The sequence below is a fragment of the Ranitomeya imitator genome, chromosome 2, assembly GCF_032444005.1.
Source record: "Ranitomeya imitator isolate aRanImi1 chromosome 2, aRanImi1.pri, whole genome shotgun sequence".
Taxonomy (NCBI): domain Eukaryota; kingdom Metazoa; phylum Chordata; class Amphibia; order Anura; family Dendrobatidae; genus Ranitomeya; species Ranitomeya imitator.
Genome location: NC_091283.1, coordinates 265,739,458 through 265,754,494, shown reverse-complemented (window position 1 = coordinate 265,754,494; position 15,037 = coordinate 265,739,458). Strand labels below are relative to the sequence as shown.

The 15,037-nt window shown below is 44.9% G+C and overlaps 1 protein-coding gene across 1 annotated transcript in view; it reads left to right on the top strand.

The window, feature by feature from the left end:
• The window catches only part of LOC138663039 (oocyte zinc finger protein XlCOF7.1-like), an 82,734-nt gene that overhangs the window by 43,297 nt on the left and 24,400 nt on the right, over positions 1-15,037 (top strand). The window lies entirely within an intron of this gene.

The following is a 15,037-nucleotide window of genomic DNA, read 5'->3' as shown; positions in this document are numbered from 1 at the left end:
ATACCCTCTGGTTCTGCTCTGTGTTTTATAATCCACCAAAGCCTCGGGCTCCCGGTACCCGGATTCTTGTGCTGATATTCTTCAGAGGCCTGCTCATGGCCTCCTGGAGCTCTCTCTTTCCTCTGTGCTCCACTCCTGTCTGTCCTCGCACACAGACTCCTGCTACAAACTGAAGTGTCTCCGCCTCCAAACCAGGATCTTTATTGAGGGAAGCTGCTCTAAAACAGGGCTTGGTGCTCCCTCTCCTGGCCTGGAAGTGGAAGGTGTTGTGTGAGTGTAAACCTACCAAAGGAAACCTCAGTTGTCTCCAGACTTAGCACTATCCTCCCCGTGTGGAAGACAGCAGTACTGTGGTACCCGAACTCCTGGGGTGCCACATATATGGTGGAGGGAGCAGGTTGACAGCAGCACAGAGTATTTCAGGAGAGCAGTGTGCTGGTCTATGGGGGGTCACAGAGGGAGATATATGGGGGAAGGAGCAGGGTGACAGCAGCACAGAGTATTTCAGGAGAGCAGTGTGCTTGTCTATGGGGGTCACAGAGGGAGATATATGGAGGAGGAGCAGGGTGACAGCAGCATAGAGTATTTCAGGAGAGCAGTGTGCTGGTCTATGGGGGTCACAGAGGGAGATATATGGTGGAGGGAGCAGGGTGACAGCAGCACAGAGTATTTCAGGAGAGCAGTGTGCTGGTCTATGGGGGTCACAGAGGGAGATATATGGTGGAGGGAGCAGGGTGACAGCAGCACAGAGTATTTCAGGAGAGCAGTGTGCCGGTCTATGGGGGTCACAGAGGGAGATATATGGTGGAGGGAGCAGGTTGACAGCAGCACAGAGTATTTCAGGAGAGCAGTGTACTGGTCTATGGGAGGCAGCCTGTTCGGTGCGCGGAGCAGCCAGGGATTGTACATAGAGTGCTGTCTTTTATACACATGGATGGACTGTCTGCTCCACAAAAATCCAGGAAACATTTCTGTTGATTGATGTCCTGTTCTGATCCAGACTTTGCATGCCAAGATCCCATTCCTCTCCTCAGTTCTTGTCCTGGTGATGTGTGAAAGCGAAGCGACAGGTGCAGTCTGGGATGACGCTGGGAAGCAGGCTGGGGGGAAATGTCGCCATATAGTAATGATAAAAATGAGACCCCTCTCTTCAGCTGCCTCACCAGCCCTCCCCTGACTGCACCTAACTGGAGGTCATGCTGCCCCCTCTGTTACCCCAGACCCATGTGCAGGTGCTCAGCTAGATCCACCCTAGAATGGGTCCCCTCTCTGAAGATAATACTGCCATAGTGTTCTCACATAATACCGCCATACAGATCACACATAACTGTCCCATAGATCACACATATTATTGCCATATAGATAACGCATAATACCGTCATATAGATCACACATAATACCGCCGTATAGACCACACATAATACCGCCATAGCGATCACACATAATACCGCCATATAGACCACACATAATACCGTCATATAGATCACACATAATACCGCCATATAGATCACACATACCGCCATATAGACCACACATAATACCGTCATATAGATCACACATAATACTGTCCTATAGATCACACACAATACCGCCATATAGATCGCACAATGCCGCCATATAGATCTCACACAATACCGCCATAGCGATCACACACAATACCGCCATAGCGATCACACACAATACCGCCATAGCAATCACACACAATACCGCCATAGCGATCACACACAATACCGCCATAACGATCACAAACAATACCGCCATAGCGATCACACACAATACCACCATATAGATCACACATGATACTGCCATATAGATAACACATAATACCGTCATATAGATCACACATAATACCGCCATATAGACCACACATAATACCATCATATAGATCACACATAATACCGCCATACAGATCACACATAATACCGTCCTATAGATCACACATAATACTGCCATATAGATAACACATAATACCGTCATATAGATCTCACACAATACCGCCATAGCGATCACACACAATACCGCCATAGCGATCACACACAATACCGCCATAGCGATCACACACAATACTACCATATAGATCACAGACAATACCGACATAGCGATCACAGATAATACCGACATAGCGATCACACATAATACCGCCATATAGATCACACATAATACCGCCATAGCAATCACACATAATACTGCCATATAGATCACACATAATAGAGCCATATAGATCAGATCACACATAATGCAGCCATATAGACCACACATAATGCAGCCATAGCGATCACACATAATACCGCCATATAGATCACACATAATACCGTTATATAGATCACACATAATGTCATCATACAGGATGACCCCCGCAGCTCCTGTTTTCGTATGCACTGAGCTGTGTGTGCAATGGGGAAAGACATGCAGGGGGAGAAAAGTGCATAGGAGAGGATTAGCTACACAACTCAGCAGACCGTATCACACAGGAGAGGATTAGATACACGACTCAGCAGTCAGTATCACACAGGAGAGGATTAGATACACGGCTCAGCAGTCAGTATCACACAGGAGAGGATTAGATACAGGGCTCAGCAGCCAGTATCACACTGGAGAAAATTAGATACACGGCTCAGCAGTCAGTATCACACAGGAGAGGATTAGATACACGGCTCAGGAGTCAGTATCACACAGGATAGGATTAGATACACAGCTCAGCAGTCAGTATCACACAGGAGAGAATTAGATACACGGCTCAGCAGACAGTATCACACAGTAGAGGATTAGATACACGGCTCAGTAGTCAGTATCACACAGGAGAAAATTAGATACACGGCTCAGCAGTCAGTATCACACAGGAGAGGATTAGATACACGGCTCAGGAGCCAGTATCACACAGGAGAAAATTTGATACACGGCTCAGCAGTCAGTATCACACAGGATAGGATTAGATACACAGCTCAGCAGACAGTATCACACAGTATAGGATTAGATACACGGCTCAGCAGTCAGTATCACACAGGAGAGGATTAGATACACGGCTCAGCAGTCAGTATCACACAGGAGAGGATTAGATACACGGCTCAGCAGTCAGTATCACGCAGGAGAGGATTAGATACACGGCTCAGCAGTCAGTATCACACAGGAGAGGATTAGATACACGGTTCAGCAGACAGTATCACACAGGATAGGATTAGATACACGGCTCAGCAGTCAGTATCACACAGGAGAGGATTAGATACACGGCTCAGCAGTCAGTATCACACAGGAGAGGATTAGATACACGGCTCAGCAGTCAGTATCACACAGGAGAGGATTAGATACACGGCTCAGCAGTCAGTATCACACAGGAGAGGATTAGATACACGGTTCAGTAGACAGTATCACACAGGATAGGATTAGATACACGGCTCAGCAGTCAGTATCACACAGGAGAGGATTAGATACACGGCTCAGCAGTCAGTATCACACAGGAGAGGATTAGATACACGGCTCAGCAGTCAGTATCACACAGGATAGGATTAGATACACGGCTCAGCAGACAGTATCACACAGGATAGGATTAGATACACGGCTCAGCAGACAGTATCACACAGGATAAGATTACATACACGGCTCAGGAGTCAGTATCAGACAGGATAGGATTAGATACACATCTCAGCAGACAGTAAAACACAGGATAGGATTAGATACATGGCTCATCAGACTGTAAAACACAGGAGAGGATTAGATACATGGCTCAGCAGACAGTATCACACAGGATAGGATTAGATACACGGCTCAGCAGTCAGTATCACACAGGATAGGATTAGATACATGGCTCAGCAGACAGTATCACACAGGATAGGATTAGATACACGGCTCAGCAGTCAGTATCACACAGGAGAGGATTAGATACACGGTTCAGTAGACAGTATCACACAGGATAGGATTAGATACACGGCTCAGCAGTCAGTATCACACAGGAGAGGATTAGATACATGGCTCAGCAGTCAGTATCACACAGGAGAGGATTAGATACACGGCTCAGCAGTCAGTATCACACAGGATAGGATTAGATACACGGCTCAGCAGACAGTATCACACAGGATAGGATTAGATACACGGCTCAGCAGACAGTATCACACAGGATAAGATTAGATACACGGCTCAGCAGTCAGTATCAGACAGGATAGGATTAGATACACATCTCAGCAGACAGTAAAACACAGGATAGGATTAGATACATGGCTCATCAGACTGTAAAACACAGGAGAGGATTAGATACATGGCTCAGCAGACAGTATCACACAGGATAGGATTAGATACACGGCTCAGCAGTCAGTATCACACAGGATAGGATTAGATACATGGCTCAGCAGACAGTATCACACAGGATAGGATTAGATACATGGCTCAGCAGACAGTATCACACAGGATAGGATTAGATACATGGCTCAGCAGACAGTATCACACAGGATAGGATTAGATACACAGCTCAGCAGTCAGTATCACACAGGATAGGATTAGATACAGGGCTCAGCAGTCAGTATCACACAGGAGAGGATTAGATACACGGCTCAGCAGTCAGTATCACACAGGATAGGATTAGATACACGGCTCAGCAGACAGTATCACACAGGATAGGATTAGATACACGGCTCAGCAGACAGTATCACACAGGATAAGATTAGATACACGACTCAGCAGTCAGTATCACACAGGATAGGATTAGATACACGGCTCAGCAGTCAGTATCAGACAGGATAGGATTAGATACACATCTCAGCAGACAGTAAAACACAGGATAGGATTAGATACATGGCTCAGCAGTCAGTATCACACAGGATAGGATTAGATACACGGCTCAGCAGTCAGTATCACACAGGAGAGGATTAGATACATGGCTCAGCAGACAGTATCACACAGGATAGGATTAGAAACATGGCTCAGCAGACAGTATCACACAGGATAGGATTAGATACACGGCTCAGCAGACAGTATCACACAGGATAGGATTAGATACACGGCTCAGCAGACAGTATCACACAGGATAGGATTAGATACACGGCTCAGCAGACAGTATCACACAGGATAAGATTAGATACACGACTCAGCAGTCAGTATCACACAGGATAGGATTAGATACACATCTCAGCAGACAGTAAAACACAGGATAGGATTAGATACATGGCTCAGCAGTCAGTATCACACAGGATAGGATTAGATACACGGCTCAGCAGTCAGTATCACACAGGAGAGGATTCGATACACGGCTCAGCAGACAGTATCACATAGGAGAGGATTAGATACACGGCTCAGCAGACAGTATCACAGGATGGGATTAGATACACGGCTCAGCAGACAGTATCACACAGGAGAGGATTAGATACACGGCTCAGCAGACAGTATCACACAGGAGAGGATTAGATACACGGCTCAGCAGACAGTATCACACAGGACAGGATTAGATACACGGCTCAGCAGACAGTATCACACAGGAGAGGATTAGATACACGGCTCAGCAGACAGTATCACACAGGAGAGGATTAGATACATGGCTCAGCAGTCAGTATCACACAGGAGAGGATTAGATACACGGCTCAGCAGACAGTATCACACAGGAGAGGATTAGATACACGGCTCTGCAGACAGTATCACACAGGAGAGGATTAGATACACGGCTCAGCAGTCAGTATCACACAGGAGAGGATTAGATACACGGCTCAGCAGTCAGTATCACACAGGAGAGTATTAGATACGCAGCTCAGCAGTCAGTATCACACAGGACAGGATTAGATACACGGCTCAGCAGACCGTATCACACAGGAGAGGATTAGATACACGGCTCAGCAGACAGTATCACACAGGAGAGGATTAGATACACGGCTCAGCAGTCAGTATCACACAGGAGAGGATTAGATACACGGCTCAGCAGTCAGTATCACACAGGAGAGGATTAGATACATGGCTCAGCAGACAGTATCACACAGGACAGGATTAGATACCCGGCTCAGCAGACAGTATCACACAGGATAGGATTAGATACACAGCTCAGCAGTCAGTATCACACAGGAGAGGATTAGATACACAGCTCAGCAGTCAGTATCACACAGGAGAGGATTAGATACACAGCTCAGCACAGTATAGGATTAGATACACGGTCTGCTGTCCTGATCAGGAGCTGCAGTGAGGCCGGAGCAGCACAGAGCCTCCCCCTCCCCCGTCTCTGTGTCTCTTCTCTGCAGCTCCTGATAAGGACATCAGATGGCCGCAGTTCATCCTCTCTGGCAATTCTAGAGATTCCAGGCCGCATAGAAGAGGACAGGGAAAGCGCGCCGCGTACAGTGTGAAGGGGGGACAGATGGAGCTGCCCCTCCTATAACACCGCAGCTCTCTTACAATGTGGGCTCCAGAACGATGGCGCCGACCTCCTCCCTCTGCTGTGATGTGGACGGCCCAGGGGGCAGCTCAATGCAAAGTGTAGGGTTGGAATCCGACCGCTGACTCCTATGCCCAGGGAAGCCGTATTTGCAGCCGTATTTCTAAGTGTCGTGATGGGACTCTTAGGCTATGTGCACACGTTTAGTTTTTTTTGCGCATTTTTTCCGCTATAAAAGCGCAAAGAAACCGCTTACATTAAGCATTCTATTTATTAGAATGCAATCCGCATTTTTTGTGCAAATGCTGCTTTTTTTTTCTGGAGCGGAAACGCATTCCGGAAAAAAACGCAGCATGTTCTTTAATTTTGCGGAATCGCGGTGATTCCGCAGCCATATCAATGCATTGATCTGCTTATTTCCTACATAGGGCTATGCCCACCATGCAGGAAGTAAGCGGATCATGTGCGGATGGTACCCAGGGTGGAGAAGACTCTCCTCCAGGCCCTGGGAACCATGGATGCTTTGCGCGCAGGACTTGGGATGACGTCGCGGTCACGTGACCGTGACGTCACAAAATGTCCTTCACGCAAAGCATCCTTGGTAGCGGAAGCCGCCTTGTGCACCACTGAGATCGGGGGCCGTCGAAAGGTGAGAATAATCTTTTTTTTATTATTATTATTATTATTTTTAACATTAGATCTTTTTACTATTGATGCTGCATAGGCATGTTTGACAAGTGTGACCAACCTGTCAATCAGTTTTCCAAGCGATGCTACAGATCGCTTGGAAAACGCTAGCATTCTGCAAGCTAATTACGCTTGCAAAACCCTAGTGTTTAGCGGGACAATGCATGCCAATTCCGCTTGTGTTTTTCCCGCGGCAGGAAGTCCCGGAATTGCCACGGAAATTTCAGCGGCAATTCCGGACGTGTGCACATAACCTTACACTCCTGCAAAGCAAAATAGCGGCGCCCAGTTGCTGCAAAAATAATTAATAATAATAATAAAAGATATTACAGTTAAAAAAAAAATTTGTATTAAAAATAATTGTTTATATAAACAATAATTTTTAATACAAACAAAAAATTGTGCCACCTTCCCTTTAACCTCTTCCCGCAGCCAGTTTTGTGTTCTTAATCCGGACCCATTTTTACAATCTGATATGTGTCACTTTATGTGGTGATAACTTTGGAATTATTCACAAAGGATAATAGAAAATAAATGGATCTTACAAATTATTTTCCAGCTTCTCACAATACCCTACATACGATTGTACACTACTCTCTGGGCACATGGCAGTGTTCAGTAGGGAAGGAGCGCCATTTAGCTGTTTGACTGCAGATCTAGCTGGAATAGTTTGCAGACACAATGTGTTGGGAGCACTGTTCGTGGTCAACTGGCAGCTCAAGAGATCTCCACCATGAACATGCTTGGCACTATCTTCTCTGCTTTCCATGTCCCAAGGATTGCCTTGCTCATCGCCCTTTATCACCATTACATGGATCTGGACTTACACTGGAACCCCTAGGCTTGGACCATGGTGTTACCTGCTCTTCTGTGGTATTAGATGGCAACAAGAATAGTCAGGTAGCTGGGTCAGAACCAGAAGGACAGAATACAGAATCCGAAGACACAAGAGTAGTCAGTAAACGGGCCACGGTCACAACAGTAACCAAATACACAAGCCACAAGCTGAGCACAGAGGACTGAACCAGAGGAGAACAACGCTGTTTCTGGCAGATTCCGGCCATGTGCTTTGAGCTTTAGTAGGGTGTGGTACTTTCCATTTGGCTGAAGTAGGGATCAGATTACTCCAGCAGGACAGCAGGAACAGATCCCAGATGAGATTGGACACACCATATGCAGAAGCCCTAATATGAATAAATGACAGAAAACCGGAATAGTCAAAATCCCCATAAAGTCATTCTATTTTATAAATTAATTCACTGAGGGCTATAATCTATACATATGTGGTCAAAGTTGTTGGTACTTCTCGTTTAATGGCAGAAAAAACCACAATGGTGACAGAAATAACTTGAATCTGACAACAGTAATAAGAAATAAAAGATCTATGAAAATGAACAAATGAAAGTCAGACATTGCTTTTCAACCAAGCTTCCACAGAATGTAAAAAAATAAAACTCCTGAAATAGGCCTGGACAGAAATGATGGTACCCCTGAAAATAATGTGACAAAAGGGACATGTTAAATCGTGGTGTGTCCACTAACTAGCATCACGGGTGTCTACAATCTTGGAATCAGTGAGTGGCCTGTATATAGGGCTACAGATACTCACTGTGCTGTTTGGAGAAATGGTGTGTATCACACTCAACATGGACCAGAAGAAGCGAAGGAAAGAGTTGTCTGAGGAGATTAGACAGAAAATTATAGAGAAACATGTTAAAGGTAAAAGTTTTAAGACCATCTCCAAGCAGCTTGATGTTCCTGTGACTACAGTTGCACATATTATTCAGAAATGTAAGATCCATGGAACTGTAGCCAACCTCCCTGGACGTGGCCGCAGGAGGAAAATTGATGGCAAATCAAAGAGACGGATAATACGAATGGTAACAAGAGCCCAGAAAACTTCTAAACAGATTAAAGGTGAACTTCAAGCTCAAGGAACATCAGTGTCAGATCCCACAATCCACCGTTGTATGAGCCAAAGTGGACTTCACGGGAGACGACCAAGGAGGACACCACTGTTGAAAAAAAATTCATAAAAAAGCCAGACTGGAATTTGCCAAACTACATGTTGACAAGCCACAAAGCTTCCGGGAGAATTTACTATGGACAGATGAGACAAGAATGGAACTTTTTGGCAAGGCACATCAGCTCTATGTTCACAGACAGAAAAATGAAGCATATCAAGAAAAAAACACTGTCCCTACTGTGAAACATAGAGGAGGCTCTGTTAAGTTATGGGGCTGCTTTGCTGCAACTGGCACAGGGTGTCTAGAATCTGTGCAGGGTACAATGAAATTTCAAGACTATCGAGGGATTCTAGAGAGAAATGTGCTGCCCGATGTCAAAAAGCTTGGTCTCAGTCGCAGGTCATGGGTCTTGTAACAGGATAATGACCCAAAACACACAGCTAAAAACACCCAAGAATGGCCTAAGAGGAAAACATTGGACTATTCTGAAGTGGCTTTCTATGAGCCCTGACCTAAATCCTATTGAGCATCTTTGGAAAGAGCTGAAACATCTGGAAAAGGCAACCTTCAGGCACGAGACAACTGGAGCAGTTTGCTCTTGAGGAGTGGCCAAAATACCAGTCGAGAGGCGCAGAAGTCTCATTGACAGTTACAGGAATCGTTTGATTGCAGTGATTGCCTCAAAAGGTTGTGCAGTAAAATATTAACCCTTTCGCGCCAGAGCCTGTTGTTGCCTTAGTGACCGGGCCAATTTTTTCAATTCTGACCAGTGTCACTTTATGAGGTCATAACTCTAAAATGCTTCAACGAATCCTGGTGATTCTGAGATTTTCTTGTGACATATTGTACTTTATGATAGTGATAACATTTCTAAATTTAAATTTTTATGCTCTTAAATCAGTCATATCACACAAAAGTTAGTAAATAAATATTTCCCACATGTCTACTTTACATCAGCACAATTTTTTTTTTTGTTAGGAAGTTATAAGGATGAAAAGTTGACCAGCGATTTCTCATTATTACAACAAAATTTACAAAACCATTTTTTTAGGGACCACCTCACATTTGAAGTGAGTTTGGGGGGTCAATATGACAGAAAATACCCAAAAGTGACATCATTCTAAAAACTGCCCCCCTCTAGGTGCTCATAACCACATTCAAGAAGTTTATTAACCCTTCAGGTGCTTCACAGGAATGAATGGAATGTGGAAGGAAAAAATGAACATTTTGCTCTTCTGTGAAAAAAATTTTTCTTTATGCCTAATTTTTTTTTACTTTCACAAGAGTAACAGGAGAAAATGGACTATACATTTTGTTTTGAGATTTCTCCTGAGTATGCCGATACCCCATTTATGGCACAAATCTACGGCAGGGCTCGGAAGGAAAGGAGCGCCATTTGATTTTTTTTGAATGTAGAATATGCTGGAATAATTAGCGGTTACCATGTCGCGTTTGGAGAGCCCCTGATGTGCCTAAACGGTGGAAATGCCCCCTCAAGTGACCCCATTTTGGAAACTAGACCCCCCAAAGGAACTTTTCTAGATGTGTAGTGGGCACTTTGAACACCCAAGTGCTTCACAGAAGTTAATTACCGTATATGCTCGAGTATAAGCCGAGATTTTCAGCCCACTTTTTTGGGCTGAAAGTCCCCATCTCGGCTTATACTCGAGTCATACCCAGGGGTGGGCAGGTGAGAGGGAGCGGGGGCTGTCCAATTATACTCACCTACTCCTGGCGCAGTCCCTGCAGATCCCTGGCTTCCCGGCGCCAGCAGCTTCCTCCTGTACTGAGCGGTCACATGGTACAGTAATAAATATGCGGCTCCACCTCCCATATTCATTACTGTAATGAACGGTAACGGTGACCGCTCAGTACAGGAAGAAGCTGCAGCGCCAGGGAAGCAGGGACTGCACAGCGCCAGGAGCAGGTGAGTATAACGGGGAGGGGGAGCGCTGCGCTGCACGATACTCACCTGCTCCTCGTTTCGGCGCCGCTCCATCTTCAGCAGTGGCAATCAGGTCAGAGGGCGCGGTGACGTGCTTAGTGCGCGCCCTCAGCCTGAACGCCAGTGCTGAAGATGGAGCGGCGGCGGAACGATCAGCACGTGAATATTGAAAGCGCCGGGGGCCTGAGCGATGGAGAGGTGAGTATGTGATTTTTTTTTTTTTTATCACAGCAAATGGGGCAAGTGTCTGTATGGAGCACCCATGGGGCCATAACGTTTGTGCAGCACTATAAGGGGCCATAACGTTTGTGCAGCACTATATGGGGCCATAACATTTGTGCAGCACTATATGGGGCCATAACGTTTGTGCAGCACTATATGGGGCCATAACGTTTGTGCAGCACTATATGGGGCCATAACGTTTGTGCAGCACTATATGGGGCCATAACGTTTGTGCAGCACTATATGGGGCCATAACGTTTGTACAGCACTATATGGGGCCATAACGTTTGTGCAGCATTATTTGGGGCCATAACGTTTGTGCAGCTCTATATGGGGCAAATATCTTTATGGAGCATCTTATGGGGCCATAATCAGCATTTGCATAGCTTTATATTGGGCAAATATGTCTATGGAGCATCTTATGGGGCCATTATTAACCTTTATGCAGGATTATATGGAGCATATTTTAATATGGAGCATCTTATGGGGCCCATCATGAACTGTATGGAGCATTGTATGGGGCTCCTGATTCAATATGGATATTCAAAAACACTTAACCTACTGATGTCTCAATTAATTTTACTTTTATTGGTATCTATTTTTACTTTTGACATTTACCGTTAGCTGCTGCATTTTCCACCCTAGGCTTATACTCGAGTTTTCCCAGTTTTTTATGCCAAAATTATACTCGAGTATATACGGTACATAGAGACGTGAAAATAGAAAATCATATGTTTTTCCAGAAAAAATGATCTTTTTGCCCTCAATGTTTTTTCTCCAAAGGGTAACAGGAGAAATTGGACCCCAAAAGTTGTTGTGCAATTTGTCCTGAGTATGCTGACCCCCATATGTGGGGGTAAACCACTGTTTGGGTGCATGGCAGAGCTCAGAAGGGAAGGAGCGCCATATTGGAGAGCAGATTTTGCTGGAATTGTTTGTGGGTGACATGTCACATTATCAGAGCCCCTGAGGTGCCAGAACAGCATTAGCCCCCAAAAGTGACTGCATTTTACTAAATACTTCCCTGAATGAATTCTTCTAGTGGTGCAGTGAGCATACTGACACCACAGCTGTTCCATAGAAAATTATACCATTGGGCAGTGAAGAAAAAATAATTACATTTTTACCACTAAAATGTTGTTTTAACCCCAGAATTTACATTGGAAAGTAGGTAGATTGGTAAATGGTCACTTTACCCATAGATGAATTCCCAGAGGGGTGTCATTTCCAAAATGGCGTCACTTCAGGGGGGATTCTGCTGTTATGGCACTTTGGAGAGCTGCTAAGTGCCAGAACAACAGAATCCCCCCTGAAGTGACCCCATTTTGGAAATGACACCCCTCTGGGAATTCATCTATGGATATAGTGACCATTTCCACTACATGGATGATTTCCAGAAACACGTAGTGGAAGTTTTAGAGCAAAAATTGCAAAAATGTCATTGTAGTGCCCAATATATTGTGCCCAGCTTGTGTCTCTAGAGACATCCTGCCACCTAACCCCGGAAATTGTTAAGTCAGCTCTACTCAGATGTGTCTGTCACTAAATAAACCAAATGCTTGAATGTCAAAACAGATTAAAAACGTTGTTCTGTGTGGAATAATAATAATCTTTATATAGCGCCAACATATTCCGCAGCGCTTTACAGTTTAACAGTTTCAAACACAAACAGTAACAACGTTAACAATACAATAATTAAAGCAAAATAAAACGACCCTGCTCGTGAGAGCTTACAATCTACAATGAGGTGGGGGAGAAACAAAGTACAGGTGTGTATTTACAATGATGGTCCAGCCATCTTCAGGGGGTGGGGGATAGATGGAGATAGTGAATGGGCTACACACACACAAACATAAAATGACTTTGATTACTGAATGTGATAGGCCACTCTGAACAAATGTGTTTTGAGCAAGCGCCTAAAACTATGCAAATTGTGGATGGCAGGCATTCTGATCAGATATCATTTTGCTCTAGATAAATACATTTGTGTTGAGCTTTTGAAATAGTGCAGTAGTCCATTTAAAATGGGCAAGGCAAGGGATGGGGAAGTGGACATGATGCTGATGGTGCATGCAGAGGACTAGGCCATGGCCAAGGTGAAAGTGGGCCACAACAAAGACCCACATCTTCTCGCTCGACCTTCCTGTCCCAGTTTCTAGGGGACCGCAGCAGACCACTTTTGAAGCCAGAGCAGTGTGAAACGGTTGTTAGTTGGATAGCGGATAATGCTTCCAGTCACTTAGCCACCACCACCATGTCTTCCACACGATCAAGTCTGAGTAGCCGTGAGTGTGGCCCAGATATTGCTCACCCTGATCCTCCTTCCTCCCACCATGCCGAGTGCCCTGAGACAACTGATTCCACACTTGGACACTCTGAAGAGCTGTTCAGTTTTCCATTTCAAGATTCTGGACTCTCAGCTAGTCAACTTGAAGTGGGGACAGATGAGATCACACGTAGAGATGCCCAAAGCTTTGACTAGCCTCGGTCACACGAAGGCTATGGTGGGAAAGTGTCAGAAGAGGTGGACGATGATGAGACACAATTGCCAGAAAATCAGGAGGAGGAGCAGGGTGCAGATGTGGAAGACGAGGTGGTGGATGACTGTGACTGACCCAACCTGGCAGGAGGAGATGCAGAGTGAGTGCAGCAGCACACATGGTGAAGGAGGCATATCCCCCAACAGGCAGGAAGAAGCAGTGTGGTGGCCACAGACAGAAGGCATGCATCCGTTCCCCATAACACCAACATGAGGGAAGTTGCCATTCCAACTGTTAGATCTTCCTGAGTCTGGTTATTTTTTAAATATACAAAAAAGGTTGCACTCTATCGTGCAAAAGCATGTCTAATATGAAATATATGAAATATGAATAGCAAAATGGCTTTTGAACATTAGGAAAATATTTAAGAGACGCTTTGCACAGAATTTGATATAATCAAATAGTGTGAGCCCATCAACCAGTCGTCAAGGTGGTCTCAGAACTGATGGGTCCCTGACCCCCCTGTCCAAATGTGAACACTTACCAAAGGCCAATGTCTGTATGCCTGGGTGAATGAGGACACCTCTGTTCAGTAAAGCCTACATATGAGTTGGCCGGGACCAAGTGTGATGAGATGCAATTAAAAACCACATGGTGATGGGAGGAGTGCGCAGTCAGTAAGCTAACACAGAAATGACAAAAAAAAGACTCGCACATCCAAACTAGTGTGAATAGGTGCATACCAGGAGCAGCTACCTCCATACATAAATATACAAAAAAGGTTCCACTCTATCGTGCAAAAGCATGTCTAATATGAAATATATGAAATATGAATAGCAAAATGGCTTTTGAACATTAGGAAAATATTTAAGAGACGCTTTGCACAGAATTTGATATAATCAAATAGTGTGAGCCCATCAACCAGTCGTCAAGGTGGTCTCAGAACTGATGGGTCCCTGACCCCCCTGTCCAAATGTGAACACTTACCAAAGGCCAATGTCTGTATGCCTGGGTGAATGTGGACACCTCTGTTCAGTAAAGCCTACATATGAGTTGGCCGGGACCAAGTGTGATGAGATGCAATTAAAAACCACATGGTGATGGGAGGAGTGCGCAGTCAGTAAGCTAACATAGAAATGACAAAAAAAAAAAAAAGACTCGCACATCCAAACTAGTGTGAATAGGTGCATACCAGGAGCAGCTACCTCCATACATAAATATACAAAAAAGGTTGCACTCTATCGTGCAAAAGCATGTCTAATATGAAATATATGAAATATGAATAGCAAAATGGCTTTTGAACATTAGGAAAATATTTAAGAGACGCTTTGCACAGAATTTGATGTAATCAAATAGTGTGAGCCCATCAACCAGTCGTCAAGGTGGTCTCAGA